Consider the following 21,348-nt stretch of genomic DNA (forward strand, 5'->3'; position numbering starts at 1 on the left):
GCTAACCTTATATTGCTTGACATGGTTGATTTCGATGTGATTCTGGGCATGGATTGGTTATCCCCTTATCGCGCTGTTTTAGATTGCTTTTCTAAGACCATTACCTTAACCATTCATGGTATCCCTCCGGTGGTGTGGCAGGGATCTCGTGGTAGCACACCAGTTTGGGTTATCTCTTTTATTCGTGCTAGGAGGCTAGTGGCTAGTGGATGCTTATCATATTTGGCCTATGTGCGTGATGTGAGTAGGGAGGTTCCTCCGGTTGAGTCAGTTCCTGTTGTTCGTGACTTTTAGATGTGTTTCCTACTAACCTACCTGGCCTACCCCCAGAGCGTGATATTGATTTTCCTATTGAGCTTGAGCCAGGTACTCGGCCTATTTCTATTCCGCCATATCGGATGGCTCCTGCAGAGCTCAAGGAGCTCAGTGTTCAGCTTCAGGATCTCTTGGGTAAGGGATTTATCAAACCTAGTGTATTACCTTGGGGCAATCCCGTTCTTTTTGTTAAGAAGAAAGACGGTACTATGCGCATGTGCATTGACTATAGACAGTTGAATAAGGTGACAATGAAGAATCGATATCATTTGCCTAGGATCGATGACCTATTTGACCAGCTACAGGGAGCTTCAGTGTTCTCTAAGATTGATTTGAGGTCCAGTTACCACCAGTTGAGGATTAGGGCAGCGGACATCCCTAAGACTGCATTTAGGACCCGTTATGGCCATTATGAGTTCTTGGTGATGTCATTTGGGTTGACTAATGCCCCTGTTGCCTTTATGGACTTGATGACGTGTGTGTTCAGGCCTTATATTGATTCCTTTGTCATAGTCTTCATTGATGATATTTTGATATACTCGCGGAGTAGGTGTGATCATGAGCAGCATTTGAGAGTTGTGCTCCAGACTTTGATAGATCAGCGGCTTTATGCCAACTTCTCAAAGTGCCAGTTTTGGTTAGACTCTGTAGCGTTCTTAGGGCATGTTGTATCTAAGGAGGGCATTATGGTAGATCCGGCGAAGATTGAGGCTATTCGTGATTGGGCTAGGCCAACCTCAGTTACTGAGATTCGGAGCTTCGTCGGACTAGCAGGCTACTACAGACGATTTGTGGAGGGTTTCTCTACCTTGGCAGCACCTCTGACTCGGTTGACTCGTGTTGATGTTCCCTTTGTTTGAGGCTCAAGGAGTTATTGACCACCGCTCCTATATTGACTCTTCCAGTTAAGGGGAGGGCTTCACGGTTTATTGTGACGCATCCGGTGTTGGTTTGGGTTGTGTATTGATGCAGCAGGGCCGGGTTATTACTTATGCTCGAGGCAGCTTAAGATTCATGAGCGCAATTACCCCACCCATGACTTAGAGTTGGCGGCGGTAGTTTTCGCACTTAAGATTTGGAGGCACTACTTGTATGGAGTTCGATGTGAGATCTATACCGATCACAGGAGTCTTCAGTACATCATGAGCCAGAGGGACCTTAATTCGAGCCAGCGTCGTTGGATTGAGCTCCTGAAGGACTCTGACCTCTCTATTCTCTATCATCCGGGCAAGGCGAATGTGGTAGCGGACGCCTTGAGCCGAAAGGCGGTGAGTATGGGTAGTCTAGCCTTCATATCTGTTGAGGAGCGACCCTTGTCTATGGACATTCAGTTCTTAGCCAATAGCATGGTTCGGTTGGATATCTCAGATCCTAGACGTGTCTTAGCCCATATGGGAGTTCAGTCTTCCTTGCTTGATAGGATCTGTGGTTGTCAGTTTGAGGATGAGGCCTTGGTGGCCCTTAGAGATCGAGTGTTAGCGGGTGATGGTGGTCAGGCTACCTTAGATCCTGATGGAGTGTTGAGATTCGCCGGCCGCATCTGTGTTCCGAGATTTGGGGATTTGATACGGTTGATACTTTCTGAGGCCCATGAGTCTAGATACTCTATCCATCCGGGCACAGCGAAGATGTATCGTGATTTGAGGCAGCATTACTGGTGGAGTGGCATGAGGAGAGATATTGCTAACTTTGTTTCCCGTTGCTTGTGCTGCCAGCAGGTAAAGGCCGAGCAATTGAGGCCTGGTGGTGAGTTTCAGAGATTACCCATTCCGGAGTGGAAGTGGGAGCGTATCACTATGGACTTCATTGTGGGGTTGCCTCGGACTTCTAGAGGTGTTGACAGCATTTGGGTCATCGTTGATCGATTGACCAAGTCAGCACATTTCCTTCCTGTTCAGTCTTTATTTAGCGCCGAGAGGTTGGCTCATATCTACATTCGGGAGGTGGTTCGACTTCATGGGGTGCCAGTTTCTATTATATCAGATCGGGGTTCTCAGTTCACGTCTAGTTTTTAGAGGACCTTTCAGGATGAGTTGGGCACTCGGGTTGACGTTAGCACAGCTTTCCTCCCGCAGACGGATGGCCAGTCGGAGCGTACTATTCAGGTCCTTGAGGATATGTTGCGGGACTGTGTTATGGATTTTGGAGGTTAGTGGGACCAGTTCTTACCTTTGGCGGAGTTTGCGTACAACAACACTACCACTCTAGTATTCAGATGGCCCCATTCGAGGCATTATATGGTAGGCGTTGTCGCTCTCCAGTTGGTTGGTTTGAGTCTACAGAGCCTAGGCCGCGTGGTACAGATTTGCTTCAGGAGGCCCTGGATCAGGTGAGGGTGATTCAGGATAGGCTCAGGCCGGCTCAGAGTAGGCACCAGAGTTATGCGGATCGGAGGCGCCGACCTTTGAGATTTTCTGTTGGTGATCGGGTATTCCTCCGTGTGTCGCCCATGAAGGGCGTGATGAGGTTTGGGAGGCGGGGCAAGCTTAGCCCTAGGTACATTGGGCCTTTTGAGATACTCCGGACAGTTGGGGAGGTTGCTTATGAGTTGGCCCTACCTCTAGCATTTTCAGCCATCCACCCGGTTTTCCATGTCTCAATGTTGCGGCGTTATGTTCCTATGAGTCCCATGTGCTCCAGTATGATGCAGTCGAGTTGGATGATCGTTTGACATTTGTAAAGGAGCCAGTTGTCATTCTAGCCAGAGATGTGAGGAGATTGCGCTCGAGAGCCATTCCTGTTGTTAAGGTCCGTTGGAGGCATCATCCAGTCGATGAGGCTACCTGAGAGACCGAGCAGGAGATGCGAGAGCAGTTTCCCATCTTGTTTGAGCCTTCAGGTACTTCCTGACCCTTACTTTCGCGGACGAAAGTCCTTTTTAGTAGTGGATATTGTAATGACCCTCCAGGTCATTTCTGTGTCTTGCCTTCTGTGTGTCGTTTAGAGCGTTCCTGTAGCGACCCCAAGTCATTTATGACTTGCTGGGACTGACAGTTCGGTCACCTGGTCGTTCGTTTGGTCTTGGTGCGAGTTTTTGTGTTTTGGAGCTTATGAACCTTGAACGATCATTTTCGATCAAAAGTTCAAGAAGATGACATCGGAATCCAATTCTGACGAATCCATCAGCTCCGTAAGGGTCATTTTAGGCTAGTAGCATGGTCGACATGACTCCCGAGGTTTTCAGTGTGAGTCGGTGCGATTAGGCGTTTTCACTTTAAGTTTAAGTCTAAGTTTGACTTTGGTCAACATTCTGAGTAAACGCACTCGGATGACTATTCCCTCAATGCGGTTAGCTCCAGAATGTCGAGTTTGGTCTAGATTGACCCTTCTTTTGTGTCCCGAGGTTTTTGATATCTTTCCGAGCCCTTTTGTGGGTTTTGACTTAAAATGGCCTTTGGAAGTGGGACCCACTTTTTATCGAGATGACCTTTGATCGAAATTTCGACTTCTCCGTTGAGTCCGGAATATCGAATTTGGTATGGTTGCATATCTCGTTTGCGTGCACGGGGTTCCGAACGAGTTCGGAGCACCCCGTCGGAGTTTTTAAGTTTTGGAAAAATTGCAGCAAATCTGCTATTTATTGCAGAAAAACCAGCAACATTTCCCAAAACTTAAACCCTCATAACTCTCTCATCTTTTGTCCGATTTAGGCGATTCGAAGTGCGGGAGCTTCGTATTTTCGGTGGCTTTGCGGTAGAGTGTTCGGAAGTTGTTGGGTCCACGTGTTCGAGGTAATTTCGCGATAAAACCTGACTGCAGTACTTTTTTCGAGTCTTTAATTTTGGTACTTTTGTTTTGGTCATATCTCACTCATTTTAACTCGGTTTTGGGTGATTCGAAGTCCCAAATGTTGAGAATTATCGTGACTTCGTCGTAGAGTGTTCAATGAGTGCTGGGCACCTTTCGATTCTAGTTTATTCCGAGTTTAGACTACTGCTATACGGTTTCTTTTAGTTGATTAAAGTGTGGTTTCTTGCTTGTTGGTTTTTGCTGTGTTTTGAGCCTCGGATTGTGTTCCAAAACAAGTTTGGAGTGTTGTTTAGGGTCTCTTGACAGAGTCAAATTTGGACAGTTCGGTGCGGGTCCCACGATTCCCGTTTTGACTCCAAAATTGACCAGTCTTCGTTTGTTGTTATTTTGGTGTCTAAATGACCGTAGTAACGTTTGTGACTCTATTTTTGATAGCGGGGCAGCGTTTCGAGACTGTTCGGAAAGGGAAATCTCCGGTAAAGTGATTTGGAGAGCGCGCGATTGGCCTTAAGGTAGGCTACGACTTCCTTTCTTTTAGATTGAGCTTAATTGTGTAAAAATCTGTCGATTGGAGTGAATTGGGGGTGAGTACCAGTTTACTACCTTAGTTTGATTAGTTACCTTATGTTAGGATCGATTGGCCACATTTCGGGTATAGTATCATGTTAACCGGTTTAGTAGAGTTGCATGCTTATGTGCTAAATGTTATTGTATGCTTGTATGCTATGTTTGCATGCCTTGTTCATCCTTAACCGTAAGCATGATGTCCTTAGTCTAGGTTAGGCTAGCATTGCCTTAGACTTATGACCCGTGTGTGCTGGATACCCTTGACTTGCTGCCGACGTCGTTCGGATGACTTAGCTCCTTGTAGACTGGAATAGCAGACTTGAGTCTGATAGTTTGAGCCTTAGATTAGGCGTTATCGCTTCTTGCTGCACTTCTGTATCTTCTCTCTCTCATTCTGCGATTCCGACACATTCTCGAAGGTTTGGTGCATCACTCGAGGCGTGGGATTGAGATAGTATAGGCTTGGAGCCTTTTATGTGATATCTTAGAGTGGACGGCGTTCCACGGTGGTTGTTGTTGGATTGAATCCTATTGGAGATACCATCACCCCCGAGGTCGTTCTTTCTAGCTGGGCTGGGAACGTATCGCTGGCTGGGTAGACTCGGTGCATCAGCGATCACCCCCGGGCCTCTCTTTCTAGTTGGACTGGGAGTGTGCTGCTAGCTGGTGTCCCGGGGTCGCTCTTTCTAGCTGGGCTAGGAGCTGACTGCATGGTAGGACGACTCGCGATATCTACCTCACTCACGAGTCCCTCTTTCTAGCTGGGCTGGGAGTGGACTGTTTGGTTGGGTGCCCCCTAGGGTCACTCTTTCTAGCTGGGCTGGGAGTGCACTGCTGGCTGGTGGAGTCTGATGGATTATCTTAGTTACTTTGGGCTGGGAGCCCGATTTTCTTCTTTTTCAGTAGACTAAGCTTTTTCGTGTACCTGTTGGGCTTATGTGGGTTCGTTCAGGTTTTATTTGAGCTTGTGCAGGAGTGTACCTTCTGGGCATATGGGGGTCCAGTTAAGTTTAGTTTAGTGTACTTAGTTTGTTTCTGGTATGCTCGTGTGCTTTCTTTTCTTATCCGTTTTGACCTCTCTGTGTCTAGATTCTATCCTTTCTTATTGTTTTTACCTTTTTTGCTCAGTCGGCCTGTGATGCCTACTGAGAACCTGTTGTGTTGGTACTCATGCTATGCTCTGCATCTATTTCGTGATGCAGGTCCCAGTACCAGTTACCAGCGGTGATTAGTTCCAGCCTTCTTTTGCAGCTGTGATTCGGAGACAAGGGCGAGCACTTGGCGTTTTGGGGTTTGTTCTGTCTCCTTCTTTTGTTTTAGCTAGTCTTGTTGCCTTTGAGAAACGCTCTGTTGTGGTCCACTTTTGGGACTTGTACTCTTTATTAGATAGCTCTGTACTAGTGACTTCTAGGTTCTGGGAGGAATTTCTGTATATATTTATTTTCGGTTGCTTCCGTCTTGTTATTCTTGTTTAGATTATTGTTTTCGCTAGTTTCTGCTCTTTTGCTCATTGCTTGATGTTCTGGGTTACGGGTTGGCTTACCTACTGGTAGGGTATAGTAGGTGCCATCATGAATCGAGAAATCGGGTCGTAACAAATTGGTATCAGTGCCTCAGGTCCACCGGTCTCACTTGTATAGAGCTAACGTCTAGTAGAGTCTTATGGATCGGTGCGGAGACGTCCGTAACTTATCTTCGGGAGGCTACAGAATGTCCTTAGAAAGATTTCCTCTTCTGTTTCACTTTCGTGCAGCATGTGTCTTATTGGTTCCTTAAAATCTCACTTGTATCACTCTTTCGCATGATGGTTCACTCACGAGGTGGCGCGACCGGGGGTGATGCACCCAGGCCTGCAGAAAGAGCCCCAGCTTGGGGTAGACGCCGACCCCGAGGTCGAGAGAGGGCCGCAGCATCAGTCCAGGAGTGAGAGGAGGATCCAGAGCCAGTAGCAGACCCTTCAGCACTTCGTATACCAGATCAGCCGGTGGGGCCGTGCCATCCCAGCCGCCACCCGGACTAGTTTTGACTCCAGATCTCCAGGCCGCTATTGCTCAGCTCTTAGGTGTGCTTGGGGGGATGCAGCAGCCACCCGCCCCAGCTACACCAGCACTAGTACCGCAGGATCAGCCTACAGTGAGGCACCTCATGTCCAGATACCACCTGAGGGAGTACAGCCCTTGGCAGCGGACAGACCTATGCCGCTTGAGGACCAGAAGATGCTTGGTGTGTTTCTCAGGTTGACACCACCGAGGTTTTCTGGGGCAGTGGGTGAGGATGCCACGAGTTTCTTACTACTTGTCGTGAGAGGCTTCACACTTTGGGCCTTGTGAAGTCTAGAGGGGCCGACTTCATTGCTTACCAGCTAGATGGGCCAGCCAGGCAGTGGTGGCGCGCGCACATTCATTCGGACCAGGCCAGTGGGATCTCCACCGGTATCATGGGATGAGTTTTCTGAGGCCTTCTTGGCCAAATTTATCCCTCGTAGCGTCAGAGACCGCCTCAGGGATCAGTTCTGCAGGTTGGAGCAGGGCTCCATGTCGGTGGCAGAGTACGAGACTAGGTTCCACGAGCTCTCCCGTCATGCCGAGATGATATTACCTACAGAGGAGGAGAGAGTTAGGTGCTTTTTCGTGGGTTGAGATTGCAGCTTCGGCTTAAGACCCAATCCTTAGTTTCTGCGGGTCGATCCTTTTTAGACGTAGTTGACCATGCTAGTACTATGGAGCATCTTCATCGCGAGGCCCAAGAGGGTAGCGAGAAGAGGGCTAGGCATGAGGGCAGCTACAGTGACTCCCGCCCTAGGTCTAGAGATTATCATGACAGGGCCAGACGACGGTTTCGACAGGGTCAGTCTAGCAGACCTACACAGGCCTCTCTTCAGGCATCAGATTGTGGTCGGAGTGAGGCTAGTTCGAGTCAGGGCCGCGAGGTGTTTCAGTCGGGTTCTTCAGGCCATAGTAGTCGTTCTTCTGGGAGTCGCCCTCGACAGGGTTTCTATGAGTGTGGTGAGATGGATCAATGGGCCAGGGACTGCCCTCAGCATAGTAGGATTGCTCCCGCTCCTCATGCAGCTCCCCCAGCTTTACCAGCACCTCCAGCTAGAGGCCGTGGCCAGGGTCAGGACCGTAGAGGTGGTCAGTAAGGTATACGGGGTGGTCCCCGAGGAGGCAGGTCAGGTGGTAGGTTCGATGGTCAGGGCAGAGGCAGACATAGCCATTTCTACGCAGCTCCAGCGAGGGCGGAAGCTGAGGCTGAGGCATCAGACGATCTGATCACAGGTACTATTCTTTTATGCCAGTAACCCGCCTTGGCTTTATTTGATCCAGGCTCTACTTTTTCGTATGTTTCTGTTTACTATGCCTCTCGATTGAGTATGATGTCTGAGCCTCTGGTAGCGCCGTTGCGTGTGTCGACCCCCGTGGGTGAGTCTTTAGTAGTGGATCAGGTATTTCGAACTTGCTTAGTTACTATCAAGGGGCGTGACACCCGGGCTAACCTTATATTGCTTGACATGGTTGATTTCGATGTGATTCTGGGCATGGATTGGTTATCCCCTTATCGCGCTGTTTTAGATTGCTTTTCTAAGACCATTACCTTAACCATTCATGGTATCCCTCCGGTGGTGTGGCAGGGATCTCGTGGTAGCACACCAGTTTGGGTTATCTCTTTTATTCGTGCTAGGAGGCTAGTGGCTAGTGGATGCTTATCATATTTGGCCTATGTGCGTGATGTGAGTAGGGAGGTTCCTCCGGTTGAGTCAGTTCCTGTTGTTCGTGACTTTTAGATGTGTTTCCTACTAACCTACCTGGCCTACCCCCAGAGCGTGATATTGATTTTCCTATTGAGCTTGAGCCAGGTACTCGGCCTATTTCTATTCCGCCATATCGGATGGCTCCTGCAGAGCTCAAGGAGCTCAGTGTTCAGCTTCAGGATCTCTTGGGTAAGGGATTTATCAAACCTAGTGTATTACCTTGGGGCAATCCCGTTCTTTTTGTTAAGAAGAAAGACGGTACTATGCGCATGTGCATTGACTATAGACAGTTGAATAAGGTGACAATGAAGAATCGATATCATTTGCCTAGGATCGATGACCTATTTGACCAGCTACAGGGAGCTTCAGTGTTCTCTAAGATTGATTTGAGGTCCAGTTACCACCAGTTGAGGATTAGGGCAGCGGACATCCCTAAGACTGCATTTAGGACCCGTTATGGCCATTATGAGTTCTTGGTGATGTCATTTGGGTTGACTAATGCCCCTGTTGCCTTTATGGACTTGATGACGTGTGTGTTCAGGCCTTATATTGATTCCTTTGTCATAGTCTTCATTGATGATATTTTGATATACTCGCGGAGTAGGTGTGATCATGAGCAGCATTTGAGAGTTGTGCTCCAGACTTTGATAGATCAGCGGCTTTATGCCAACTTCTCAAAGTGCCAGTTTTGGTTAGACTCTGTAGCGTTCTTAGGGCATGTTGTATCTAAGGAGGGCATTATGGTAGATCCGGCGAAGATTGAGGCTATTCGTGATTGGGCTAGGCCAACCTCAGTTACTGAGATTCGGAGCTTCGTCGGACTAGCAGGCTACTACAGACGATTTGTGGAGGGTTTCTCTACCTTGGCAGCACCTCTGACTCGGTTGACTCGTGTTGATGTTCCCTTTGTTTGAGGCTCAAGGAGTTATTGACCACCGCTCCTATATTGACTCTTCCAGTTAAGGGGAGGGCTTCACGGTTTATTGTGACGCATCCGGTGTTGGTTTGGGTTGTGTATTGATGCAGCAGGGCCGGGTTATTACTTATGCTCGAGGCAGCTTAAGATTCATGAGCGCAATTACCCCACCCATGACTTAGAGTTGGCGGCGGTAGTTTTCGCACTTAAGATTTGGAGGCACTACTTGTATGGAGTTCGATGTGAGATCTATACCGATCACAGGAGTCTTCAGTACATCATGAGCCAGAGGGACCTTAATTCGAGCCAGCGTCGTTGGATTGAGCTCCTGAAGGACTCTGACCTCTCTATTCTCTATCATCCGGGCAAGGCGAATGTGGTAGCGGACGCCTTGAGCCGAAAGGCGGTGAGTATGGGTAGTCTAGCCTTCATATCTGTTGAGGAGCGACCCTTGTCTATGGACATTCAGTTCTTAGCCAATAGCATGGTTCGGTTGGATATCTCAGATCCTAGACGTGTCTTAGCCCATATGGGAGTTCAGTCTTCCTTGCTTGATAGGATCTGTGGTTGTCAGTTTGAGGATGAGGCCTTGGTGGCCCTTAGAGATCGAGTGTTAGCGGGTGATGGTGGTCAGGCTACCTTAGATCCTGATGGAGTGTTGAGATTCGCCGGCCGCATCTGTGTTCCGAGATTTGGGGATTTGATACGGTTGATACTTTCTGAGGCCCATGAGTCTAGATACTCTATCCATCCGGGCACAGCGAAGATGTATCGTGATTTGAGGCAGCATTACTGGTGGAGTGGCATGAGGAGAGATATTGCTAACTTTGTTTCCCGTTGCTTGTGCTGCCAGCAGGTAAAGGCCGAGCAATTGAGGCCTGGTGGTGAGTTTCAGAGATTACCCATTCCGGAGTGGAAGTGGGAGCGTATCACTATGGACTTCATTGTGGGGTTGCCTCGGACTTCTAGAGGTGTTGACAGCATTTGGGTCATCGTTGATCGATTGACCAAGTCAGCACATTTCCTTCCTGTTCAGTCTTTATTTAGCGCCGAGAGGTTGGCTCATATCTACATTCGGGAGGTGGTTCGACTTCATGGGGTGCCAGTTTCTATTATATCAGATCGGGGTTCTCAGTTCACGTCTAGTTTTTAGAGGACCTTTCAGGATGAGTTGGGCACTCGGGTTGACGTTAGCACAGCTTTCCTCCCGCAGACGGATGGCCAGTCGGAGCGTACTATTCAGGTCCTTGAGGATATGTTGCGGGACTGTGTTATGGATTTTGGAGGTTAGTGGGACCAGTTCTTACCTTTGGCGGAGTTTGCGTACAACAACACCTACCACTCTAGTATTCAGATGGCCCCATTCGAGGCATTATATGGTAGGCGTTGTCGCTCTCCAGTTGGTTGGTTTGAGTCTACAGAGCCTAGGCCGCGTGGTACAGATTTGCTTCAGGAGGCCCTGGATCAGGTGAGGGTGATTCAGGATAGGCTCAGGCCGGCTCAGAGTAGGCACCAGAGTTATGCGGATCGGAGGCGCCGACCTTTGAGATTTTCTGTTGGTGATCGGGTATTCCTCCGTGTGTCGCCCATGAAGGGCGTGATGAGGTTTGGGAGGCGGGGCAAGCTTAGCCCTAGGTACATTGGGCCTTTTGAGATACTCCGGACAGTTGGGGAGGTTGCTTATGAGTTGGCCCTACCTCTAGCATTTTCAGCCATCCACCCGGTTTTCCATGTCTCAATGTTGCGGCGTTATGTTCCTATGAGTCCCATGTGCTCCAGTATGATGCAGTCGAGTTGGATGATCGTTTGACATTTGTAAAGGAGCCAGTTGTCATTCTAGCCAGAGATGTGAGGAGATTGCGCTCGAGAGCCATTCCTGTTGTTAAGGTCCGTTGGAGGCATCATCCAGTCGATGAGGCTACCTGAGAGACCGAGCAGGAGATGCGAGAGCAGTTTCCCATCTTGTTTGAGCCTTCAGGTACTTCCTGACCCTTACTTTCGCGGACGAAAGTCCTTTTTAGTAGTGGATATTGTAATGACCCTCCAGGTCATTTCTGTGTCTTGCCTTCTGTGTGTCGTTTAGAGCGTTCCTGTAGCGACCCCAAGTCATTTATGACTTGCTGGGACTGACAGTTCGGTCACCTGGTCGTTCGTTTGGTCTTGGTGCGAGTTTTTGTGTTTTGGAGCTTATGAACCTTGAACGATCATTTTCGATCAAAAGTTCAAGAAGATGACATCGGAATCCAATTCTGACGAATCCATCAGCTCCGTAAGGGTCATTTTAGGCTAGTAGCATGGTCGACATGACTCCCGAGGTTTTCAGTGTGAGTCGGTGCGATTAGGCGTTTTCACTTTAAGTTTAAGTCTAAGTTTGACTTTGGTCAACATTCTGAGTAAACGCACTCGGATGACTATTCCCTCAATGCGGTTAGCTCCAGAATGTGAGTTTGGTCTAGATTGACCCTTCTTTTGTGTCCCGAGGTTTTTGATATCTTTCCGAGCCCTTTTGTGGGTTTTGACTTAAAATGGCCTTTGGAAGTGGGACCCACTTTTTATCGAGATGACCTTTGATCGAAATTTCGACTTCTCCGTTGAGTCCGGAATATCGAATTTGGTATGGTTGCATATCTCGTTTGCGTGCACGGGGTTCCGAACGAGTTCGGAGCACCCCGTCGGAGTTTTTAAGTTTTGGAAAAATTGCAGCAAATCTGCTATTTATTGCAGAAAAACCAGCAACATTTCCCAAAACTTAAACCCTCATAACTCTCTCATCTTTTGTCCGATTTAGGCGATTCGAAGTGCGGGAGCTTCGTATTTTCGGTGGCTTTGCGGTAGAGTGTTCGGAAGTTGTTGGGTCCACGTGTTCGAGGTAATTTCGCGATAAAACCTGACTGCAGTACTTTTTTCGAGTCTTTAATTTTGGTACTTTTGTTTTGGTCATATCTCACTCATTTTAACTCGGTTTTGGGTGATTCGAAGTCCCAAATGTTGAGAATTATCGTGACTTCGTCGTAGAGTGTTCAATGAGTGCTGGGCACCTTTCGATTCTAGTTTATTCCGAGTTTAGACTACTGCTATACGGTTTCTTTTAGTTGATTAAAGTGTGGTTTCTTGCTTGTTGGTTTTTGCTGTGTTTTGAGCCTCGGATTGTGTTCCAAAACAAGTTTGGAGTGTTGTTTAGGGTCTCTTGACAGAGTCAAATTTGGACAGTTCGGTGCGGGTCCCACGATTCCCGTTTTGACTCCAAAATTGACCAGTCTTCGTTTGTTGTTATTTTGGTGTCTAAATGACCGTAGTAACGTTTGTGACTCTATTTTTGATAGCGGGGCAGCGTTTCGAGACTGTTCGGAAAGGGAAATCTCCGGTAAAGTGATTTGGAGAGCGCGCGATTGGCCTTAAGGTAGGCTACGACTTCCTTTCTTTTAGATTGAGCTTAATTGTGTAAAAATCTGTCGATTGGAGTGAATTGGGGGTGAGTACCAGTTTACTACCTTAGTTTGATTAGTTACCTTATGTTAGGATCGATTGGCCACATTTCGGGTATAGTATCATGTTAACCGGTTTAGTAGAGTTGCATGCTTATGTGCTAAATGTTATTGTATGCTTGTATGCTATGTTTGCATGCCTTGTTCATCCTTAACCGTAAGCATGATGTCCTTAGTCTAGGTTAGGCTAGCATTGCCTTAGACTTATGACCCGTGTGTGCTGGATACCCTTGACTTGCTGCCGACGTCGTTCGGATGACTTAGCTCCTTGTAGACTGGAATAGCAGACTTGAGTCTGATAGTTTGAGCCTTAGATTAGGCGTTATCGCTTCTTGCTGCACTTCTGTATCTTCTCTCTCTCATTCTGCGATTCCGACACATTCTCGAAGGTTTGGTGCATCACTCGAGGCGTGGGATTGAGATAGTATAGGCTTGGAGCCTTTTATGTGATATCTTAGAGTGGACGGCGTTCCACGGTGGTTGTTGTTGGATTGAATCCTATTGGAGATACCATCACCCCCGAGGTCGTTCTTTCTAGCTGGGCTGGGAACGTATCGCTGGCTGGGTAGACTCGGTGCATCACGATCACCCCCGGGCCTCTCTTTCTAGTTGGACTGGGAGTGTGCTGCTAGCTGGGTGTCCCGGGGTCGCTCTTTCTAGCTGGGCTAGGAGCTGACTGCATGGTAGGACGACTCGCGATATCTACCTCACTCACGAGTCCCTCTTTCTAGCTGGGCTGGGAGTGGACTGTTTGGTTGGGTGCCCCCTAGGGTCACTCTTTCTAGCTGGGCTGGGAGTGCACTGCTGGCTGGTGGAGTCTGATGGATTATCTTAGTTACTTTGGGCTGGGAGCCCGATTTTCTTCTTTTTCAGTAGACTAAGCTTTTTCGTGTACCTGTTGGGCTTATGTGGGTTCGTTCAGGTTTTATTTGAGCTTGTGCAGGAGTGTACCTTCTGGGCATATGGGGTCCAGTTAAGTTTAGTTTAGTGTACTTAGTTTGTTTCTGGTATGCTCGTGTGCTTTCTTTTCTTATCCGTTTTGACCTCTCTGTGTCTAGATTCTATCCTTTCTTATTGTTTTTACCTTTTTTGCTCAGTCGGCCTGTGATGCCTACTGAGAACCTGTTGTGTTGGTACTCATGCTATGCTCTGCATCTATTTCGTGATGCAGGTCCCAGTACCAGTTACCAGCGGTGATTAGTTCCAGCCTTCTTTTGCAGCTGTGATTCGGAGACAAGGGCGAGCACTTGGCGTTTTGGGGTTTGTTCTGTCTCCTTCTTTTGTTTTAGCTAGTCTTGTTGCCTTTGAGAAACGCTCTGTTGTGGTCCACTTTTGGGACTTGTACTCTTTATTAGATAGCTCTGTACTAGTGACTTCTAGGTTCTGGGAGGAATTTCTGTATATATTTATTTTCGGTTGCTTCCGTCTTGTTATTCTTGTTTAGATTATTGTTTTCGCTAGTTTCTGCTCTTTTGCTCATTGCTTGATGTTCTGGGTTACGGGTTGGCTTACCTACTGGTAGGGTATAGTAGGTGCCATCATGAATCGAGAAATCGGGTCGTAACAAATTGGTATCAGTGCCTCAGGTCCACCGGTCTCACTTGTATAGAGCTAACGTCTAGTAGAGTCTTATGGATCGGTGCGGAGACGTCCGTAACTTATCTTCGGGAGGCTACAGAATGTCCTTAGAAAGATTTCCTCTTCTGTTTCACTTTCGTGCAGCATGTGTCTTATTGGTTCCTTAAAATCTCACTTGTATCACTCATTCGCATGATGGTTCACTCACGAGGTGGCGCGACCGGGGGTGATGCACCCAGGCCTGCAGAAGAGCCCCAGCTTGGGGTAGACGCCGACCCCGAGGTCGAGAGAGGGCCGCAGCATCAGTCCAGGAGTGAGAGGAGGATCCAGAGCCAGTAGCAGACCCTTCAGCACTTCGTATACCAGATCAGCCGGTGGGGCCGTGCCATCCCAGCCGCCACCCGGACTAGTTTTGACTCCAGATCTCCAGGCCGCTATTGCTCAGCTCTTAGGTGTGCTTGGGGGATGCAGCAGCCACCCGCCCCAGCTACACCAGCACTAGTACCGCAGGATCAGCCTACAGTGAGGGCACCTCATGTCCAGATACCACCTGAGGGAGTACAGCCCTTGGCAGCGGACAGACCTATGCCGCTTGAGGACCAGAAGATGCTTGGTGTGTTTCTCAGGTTGACACCACCGAGGTTTTCTGGGGCAGTGGGTGAGGATGCCACGAGTTTCTTACTACTTGTCGTGAGAGGCTTCACACTTTGGGCCTTGTGAAGTCTAGAGGGGCCGACTTCATTGCTTACCAGCTAGATGGGCCAGCCAGGCAGTGGTGGCGCGCGCACATTCATTCGGACCAGGCCAGTGGGATCTCCACCGGTATCATGGGATGAGTTTTCTGAGGCCTTCTTGGCCAAATTTATCCCTCGTAGCGTCAGAGACCGCCTCAGGGATCAGTTCTGCAGGTTGGAGCAGGGCTCCATGTCGGTGGCAGAGTACGAGACTAGGTTCCACGAGCTCTCCCGTCATGCCGAGATGATATTACCTACAGAGGAGGAGAGAGTTAGGTGCTTTTTCGTGGGTTGAGATTGCAGCTTCGGCTTAAGACCCAATCCTTAGTTTCTGCGGGTCGATCCTTTTTAGACGTAGTTGACCATGCTAGTACTATGGAGCATCTTCATCGCGAGGCCCAAGAGGGTAGCGAGAAGAGGGCTAGGCATGAGGGCAGCTACAGTGCTCCCGCCCTAGGTCTAGAGATTATCATGACAGGGCCAGACGACGGTTTCGACAGGGTCAGTCTAGCAGACCTACACAGGCCTCTCTTCAGGCATCAGATTGTGGTCGGAGTGAGGCTAGTTCGAGTCAGGGCCGCGAGGTGTTTCAGTCGGGTTCTTCAGGCCATAGTAGTCGTTCTTCTGGGAGTCGCCCTCGACAGGGTTTCTATGAGTGTGGTGAGATGGATCAATGGGCCAGGGACTGCCCTCAGCATAGTAGGATTGCTCCCGCTCCTCATGCAGCTCCCCCAGCTTTACCAGCACCTCCAGCTAGAGGCCGTGGCCAGGGTCAGGACCGTAGAGGTGGTCAGTAAGGTATACGGGGTGGTCCCCGAGGAGGCAGGTCAGGTGGTAGGTTCGATGGTCAGGGCAGAGGCAGACATAGCCATTTCTACGCAGCTCCAGCGAGGGCGGAAGCTGAGGCTGAGGCATCAGACGATCTGATCACAGGTACTATTCTTTTATGCCAGTAACCCGCCTTGGCTTTATTTGATCCAGGCTCTACTTTTTCGTATGTTTCTGTTTACTATGCCTCTCGATTGAGTATGATGTCTGAGCCTCTGGTAGCGCCGTTGCGTGTGTCGACCCCCGTGGGTGAGTCTTTAGTAGTGGATCAGGTATTTCGAACTTGCTTAGTTACTATCAAGGGGCGTGACACCCGGCCTAACCTTATATTGCTTGACATGGTTGATTTCGATGTGATTCTGGGCATGGATTGGTTATCCCCTTATCGCGCTGTTTTAGATTGCTTTTCTAAGACCATTACCTTAACCATTCATGGTATCCCTCCGGTGGTGTGGCAGGGATCTCGTGGTAGCACACCAGTTTGGGTTATCTCTTTTATTCGTGCTAGGAGGCTAGTGGCTAGTGGATGCTTATCATATTTGGCCTATGTGCGTGATGTGAGTAGGGAGGTTCCTCCGGTTGAGTCAGTTCCTGTTGTTCGTGACTTTTAGATGTGTTTCCTACTAACCTACCTGGCCTACCCCCAGAGCGTGATATTGATTTTCCTATTGAGCTTGAGCCAGGTACTCGGCCTATTTCTATTCCGCCATATCGGATGGCTCCTGCAGAGCTCAAGGAGCTCAGTGTTCAGCTTCAGGATCTCTTGGGTAAGGGATTTATCAAACCTAGTGTATTACCTTGGGGCAATCCCGTTCTTTTTGTTAAGAAGAAAGACGGTACTATGCGCATGTGCATTGACTATAGACAGTTGAATAAGGTGACAATGAAGAATCGATATCATTTGCCTAGGATCGATGACCTATTTGACCAGCTACAGGGAGCTTCAGTGTTCTCTAAGATTGATTTGAGGTCCAGTTACCACCAGTTGAGGATTAGGGCAGCGGACATCCCTAAGACTGCATTTAGGACCCGTTATGGCCATTATGAGTTCTTGGTGATGTCATTTGGGTTGACTAATGCCCCTGTTGCCTTTATGGACTTGATGACGTGTGTGTTCAGGCCTTATATTGATTCCTTTGTCATAGTCTTCATTGATGATATTTTGATATACTCGCGGAGTAGGTGTGATCATGAGCAGCATTTGAGAGTTGTGCTCCAGACTTTGATAGATCAGCGGCTTTATGCCAACTTCTCAAAGTGCCAGTTTTGGTTAGACTCTGTAGCGTTCTTAGGGCATGTTGTATCTAAGGAGGGCATTATGGTAGATCCGGCGAAGATTGAGGCTATTCGTGATTGGGCTAGGCCAACCTCAGTTACTGAGATTCGGAGCTTCGTCGGACTAGCAGGCTACTACAGACGATTTGTGGAGGGTTTCTCTACCTTGGCAGCACCTCTGACTCGGTTGACTCGTGTTGATGTTCCCTTTGTTTGAGGCTCAAGGAGTTATTGACCACCGCTCCTATATTGACTCTTCCAGTTAAGGGGAGGGCTTCACGGTTTATTGTGACGCATCCGGTGTTGGTTTGGGTTGTGTATTGATGCAGCAGGGCCGGGTTATTACTTATGCTCGAGGCAGCTTAAGATTCATGAGCGCAATTACCCCACCCATGACTTAGAGTTGGCGGCGGTAGTTTTCGCACTTAAGATTTGGAGGCACTACTTGTATGGAGTTCGATGTGAGATCTATACCGATCACAGGAGTCTTCAGTACATCATGAGCCAGAGGGACCTTAATTCGAGCCAGCGTCGTTGGATTGAGCTCCTGAAGGACTCTGACCTCTCTATTCTCTATCATCCGGGCAAGGCGAATGTGGTAGCGGACGCCTTGAGCCGAAAGGCGGTGAGTATGGGTAGTCTAGCCTTCATATCTGTTGAGGAGCGACCCTTGTCTATGGACATTCAGTTCTTAGCCAATAGCATGGTTCGGTTGGATATCTCAGATCCTAGACGTGTCTTAGCCCATATGGGAGTTCAGTCTTCCTTGCTTGATAGGATCTGTGGTTGTCAGTTTGAGGATGAGGCCTTGGTGGCCCTTAGAGATCGAGTGTTAGCGGGTGATGGTGGTCAGGCTACCTTAGATCCTGATGGAGTGTTGAGATTCGCCGGCCGCATCTGTGTTCCGAGATTTGGGGATTTGATACGGTTGATACTTTCTGAGGCCCATGAGTCTAGATACTCTATCCATCCGGGCACAGCGAAGATGTATCGTGATTTGAGGCAGCATTACTGGTGGAGTGGCATGAGGAGAGATATTGCTAACTTTGTTTCCCGTTGCTTGTGCTGCCAGCAGGTAAAGGCCGAGCAATTGAGGCCTGGTGGTGAGTTTCAGAGATTACCCATTCCGGAGTGGAAGTGGGAGCGTATCACTATGGACTTCATTGTGGGGTTGCCTCGGACTTCTAGAGGTGTTGACAGCATTTGGGTCATCGTTGATCGATTGACCAAGTCAGCACATTTCCTTCCTGTTCAGTCTTTATTTAGCGCCGAGAGGTTGGCTCATATCTACATTCGGGAGGTGGTTCGACTTCATGGGGTGCCAGTTTCTATTATATCAGATCGGGGTTCTCAGTTCACGTCTAGTTTTTAGAGGACCTTTCAGGATGAGTTGGGCACTCGGGTTGACGTTAGCACAGCTTTCCTCCCGCAGACGGATGGCCAGTCGGAGCGTACTATTCAGGTCCTTGAGGATATGTTGCGGGACTGTGTTATGGATTTTGGAGGTTAGTGGGACCAGTTCTTACCTTTGGCGGAGTTTGCGTACAACAACACTACCACTCTAGTATTCAGATGGCCCCATTCGAGGCATTATATGGTAGGCGTTGTCGCTCTCCAGTTGGTTGGTTTGAGTCTACAGAGCCTAGGCCGCGTGGTACAGATTTGCTTCAGGAGGCCCTGGATCAGGTGAGGGTGATTCAGGATAGGCTCAGGCCGGCTCAGAGTAGGCACCAGAGTTATGCGGATCGGAGGCGCCGACCTTTGAGATTTTCTGTTGGTGATCGGGTATTCCTCCGTGTGTCGCCCATGAAGGGCGTGATGAGGTTTGGGAGGCGGGGCAAGCTTAGCCCTAGGTACATTGGGCCTTTTGAGATACTCCGGACAGTTGGGGAGGTTGCTTATGAGTTGGCCCTACCTCTAGCATTTTCAGCCATCCACCCGGTTTTCCATGTCTCAATGTTGCGGCGTTATGTTCCTATGAGTCCCATGTGCTCCAGTATGATGCAGTCGAGTTGGATGATCGTTTGACATTTGTAAAGGAGCCAGTTGTCATTCTAGCCAGAGATGTGAGGAGATTGCGCTCGAGAGCCATTCCTGTTGTTAAGGTCCGTTGGAGGCATCATCCAGTCGATGAGGCTACCTGAGAGACCGAGCAGGAGATGCGAGAGCAGTTTCCCATCTTGTTTGAGCCTTCAGGTACTTCCTGACCCTTACTTTCGCGGACGAAAGTCCTTTTTAGTAGTGGATATTGTAATGACCCTCCAGGTCATTTCTGTGTCTTGCCTTCTGTGTGTCGTTTAGAGCGTTCCTGTAGCGACCCCAAGTCATTTATGACTTGCTGGGACTGACAGTTCGGTCACCTGGTCGTTCGTTTGGTCTTGGTGCGAGTTTTTGTGTTTTGGAGCTTATGAACCTTGAACGATCATTTTCGATCAAAAGTTCAAGAAGATGACATCGGAATCCAATTCTGACGAATCCATCAGCTCCGTAAGGGTCATTTTAGGCTAGTAGCATGGTCGACATGACTCCCGAGGTTTTCAGTGTGAGTCGGTGCGATTAGGCGTTTTCACTTTAAGTTTAAGTCTAAGTTTGACTTTGGTCAACATTCTGAGTAAACGCACTCGGATGACTATTCCCTCAATGCGGTTAGCTCCAGAATGTCGAGTTTGGTCTAGATTGACCCTTCTTTTGTGTCCCGAGGTTTTTGATATCTTTCCGAGCCCTTTTGTGGGTTTTGACTTAAAATGGCCTTTGGAAGTGGGACCCACTTTTTATCGAGATGACCTTTGATCGAAATTTCGACTTCTCCGTTGAGTCCGGAATATCGAATTTGGTATGGTTGCATATCTCGTTTGCGTGCACGGGGTTCCGAACGAGTTCGGAGCACCCCGTCGGAGTTTTTAAGTTTTGGAAAAATTGCAGCAAATCTGCTATTTATTGCAGAAAAACCAGCAACATTTCCCAAAACTTAAACCCTCATAACTCTCTCATCTTTTGTCCGATTTAGGCGATTCGAAGTGCGGGAGCTTCGTATTTTCGGTGGCTTTGCGGTAGAGTGTTCGGAAGTTGTTGGGTCCACGTGTTTCGAGGTAATTTCGCGATAAAACCTGACTGCAGTACTTTTTTCGAGTCTTTAATTTTGGTACTTTTGTTTTGGTCATATCTCACTCATTTTAACTCGGTTTTGGGTGATTCGAAGTCCCAAATATTGAGAATTATCGTGACTTCGTCGTAGAGTGTTCAATGAGTGCTGGGCACCTTTCGATTCTAGTTCATTCCGAGTTTAGACTACTGCTATACGGTTTCTTTTAGTTGATTAAAGTGTGGTTTCTTGCTTGTTGGTTTTTGCTGTATTTTGAGCCTCAGATTGTGTTCCAAAACAAGTTTGGAGTGTTGTTTAGGGTCTCTTGACAGAGTCAAATTTGGACAGTTCGGTGCGGGTCCCACGATTCCCGTTTTGACTCCAAAATTGACCAGTCTTCGTTTGTTGTTATTTTGGTGTCTAAATGACCGTAGTAACGTTTGTGACTCTATTTTTGATAGCGGGGCAGCGTTTCGAGACTGTTCGGAAAGGGACATCTCCGGTAAAGTGATTTGGAGAGCGCGCGATTGGCCTTAAGGTAGGCTACGACTTCCTTTCTTTTAGATTGAGCTTAATTGTGTAAAAATCTGTCGATTGGAGTGAATTGGGGGTGAGTACCAGTTTACTACTTTAGTTTGATTAGTTACCTTATGTTAGGATCGATTGGCCACATTTCGGGTATAGTATCATGTTAACGGTTTAGTAGAGTTGCATGCTTATGTGCTAAATGTTATTGTATGCTTGTATGCTATGTTTTGCATGCCTTGTTCATCCTTAACCGTAAGCATGATGTCCTTAGTCTAGGTTAGGCTAGCATTGCCTTAGACTTATGACCCGTGTGTGCTGGATACCCTTGACTTGCTGCCGACGTCGTTCGGATGACTTAGCTCCTTGTAGACTGGAATAGCAGACTTGAGTCTGATAGTTTGAGCCTTAGATTAGGCGTTATCGCTTCTTGCTGCACTTCTGTATCTTCTCTCTCTCATTCTGCGATTCCGACACATTCTCGAAGGTTTGGTGCATCACTCGAGGCGTGGGATTGAGATAGTATAGGCTTGGAGCCTTTT

The 21,348-nt window shown here is 48.3% G+C and overlaps 2 pseudogenes; both read left to right on the forward strand.

The window, feature by feature from the left end:
* Nucleotides 1-1,001: 1,001 nt before the first annotated feature.
* Nucleotides 1,002-12,366, forward strand: LOC125811278 (uncharacterized; annotated as a pseudogene).
* A 700-nt stretch (nucleotides 12,367-13,066) lies between these two features.
* On the forward strand, nucleotides 13,067-21,324 carry LOC125811277 (uncharacterized; annotated as a pseudogene).
* Nucleotides 21,325-21,348: the final 24 nt, after the last annotated feature.

The sequence above is a fragment of the Solanum verrucosum genome, unplaced genomic scaffold, assembly GCF_900185275.1.
Source record: "Solanum verrucosum unplaced genomic scaffold, falcon-dt-bn FXZP01000544.1, whole genome shotgun sequence".
In the NCBI taxonomy this organism is placed as follows: Eukaryota; Viridiplantae; Streptophyta; class Magnoliopsida; order Solanales; family Solanaceae; genus Solanum; species Solanum verrucosum.